Source organism: Rhinolophus sinicus, linkage group LG01, assembly GCF_036562045.2.
Source record: "Rhinolophus sinicus isolate RSC01 linkage group LG01, ASM3656204v1, whole genome shotgun sequence".
Classification (NCBI taxonomy): domain Eukaryota; kingdom Metazoa; phylum Chordata; class Mammalia; order Chiroptera; family Rhinolophidae; genus Rhinolophus; species Rhinolophus sinicus.
This window is the reverse complement of record NC_133751.1, coordinates 84,553,332-84,555,400: the sequence shown is the minus strand read 5'-3', so window position 1 is coordinate 84,555,400 and position 2,069 is coordinate 84,553,332.

The following is a 2,069-nucleotide window of genomic DNA, read 5'->3' as shown; positions in this document are numbered from 1 at the left end:
TCACATTCTGTGCCCTATAAACAAGGACTGCAGGCCAGATTTGTTCTGCAGGCCATACTTTACTGACTTCTGAAGAGTCAACAAGTGTATGCTTTCTTCATAAAGGGGATGTGTCCTTGTGGTTATCATGGACCTGGCAAAATTCCTAGAGGAAGACTCATCTTGTTGTTGCCAAACTCCGACACTTGGAGAAACTAAGGTAATGAGTGACTCAATCCTGAGTGGGGAATCTGGGTGGCATACCACTATTTATACTACCAGTAGAAGTTATATTCTAGCAGGAGATCCAGACAGTAAACTATAAACCTAATAAGTAAGTAAGTAAATAAGTAAGTAAATAAATAGTATACTATAAAGTTGTAAGTGTTCTGGAAAAACCTTAAAAGTAAGTACGAATAAGATAAGGAGGATCAGAGGTGGGAGATGATTTCACTGAAGTAGTTGGGTAAACTCATTAGGATGTTTAAGTATGTCTTTTTATAGATATACAATAAAACCAACATTTCACATCCAGTTTGATGTGTTTTGACAAATGTATGCAATTATATAAATATCATCACAATTATGATATAGAACACATCTATTACACCCTGAAATTCCCTTATGTCTCAGTAGTCTATCCCTTCTTCATTCCAACCCCCTTGGCAAACACTGTACTCTTTTCTATCTCTATAGTTTTGTCTTCTCAAGAATGTCATATTAATGGAATCATGTAGTATTTATAATGTGTCTTCTCCCACTTAATATATGCTTTTAAGATTCATCCATATATTAACATGTTGCATATATTAACAATTCATTCATTTTTATAGCTAATATCCTATTAAATGGATATACCACATTTGATGCATATTTGGGTTATACACAGGCTTTCATTCTTCTTTTTCTATAAAGAATAAAGCTGATGGGAATATTTACATGCAAGCCTTTATGTAAACACATATTTTCATTTCTCTTGGGTAAAATATCTAGGGATGGAGTGGAAGGGTCATAAGATAAGTGTTTACCTTTACAACAAAGTGCCAAAATGTTTTCCAAAGTTACTATCCAATTTCGCATTCCCAGCAGCAATGTATGAGATTTCTAGCTGCTCCAAAATCTGAGTATCATTATGTATTATCAATCCTTTTAAATTTTAGGTATTCTAGAAATTGTGAGACAGAATAGTTAGTATGTTGCTAGATAGACAGGGGGGTCCCTGGTGGAATAAACCAAAAAAAAAAAAAAAAAAAAAAAACAGCTATATCCTGAAACTACAGATCTTGGAATGTCTCTTTCACTCCAGGACATGGTCATGAAAACATGCCTTGAGGTTAATAAATAATCTCAAATCCCTTCTGGCTGGACAAAGGAGCAGATCTGGTAGATAGGAATGGGTTGGTTTGTTAATCCCTTCAGGATGAGCAAACAGGACAAACCTAATAGATGAATTCAATTAGAAGTCTCCAGCCCTTTTCCCCAAGCAGGCAAGGGAAGGTATAAAAGTAAGAGCTTTTGCCTCAGTCACAGGGCACATCCATTCGAGACCCCCCTCCCACTCGGGAGCTGCAACCTCTTCTCCTGCCTGTAATAAACTATCTTCCTGTACAACTCTTTGCCTCTCCCTGGTCTGTGTGTCCATTCTTCGGCTTCAGGAGACACAATCCCGGCCCACACCCAGAAACTATCAACAGATCCGACATCATTTATATCATTTGGGGGCTTATGTCCGGGATTGAAGAAGTAAATATTATCTGTGCCTTTCTACTTGCCCAACCTATGGGCCTTCATCATTTTTGTCTGCTTTTATCGCACTAACAGTAGGCCTTGATCATCCATTTAAATGTGAAAAGCGCAGCTGCTACTCTCAAGACTCGGAGGGCAGGTTTTGCAGGAGGGCTCTGGTTGATCCCTTCTGTCACTGAACTTGAGGAATGTTGGCCATAGTCCAACTGCCTTTTCTCTTGCTTTCTCTCTCGGGTAGAGTAAAGCCCGAAGACAGCATGTGGTTGAGGTGAATGGCCCTTGGCAGCAATTGCAGGACTCTGACTGTAGCTACTCTGCAGTGTGTCCCAAAGGCTTTCTGGATC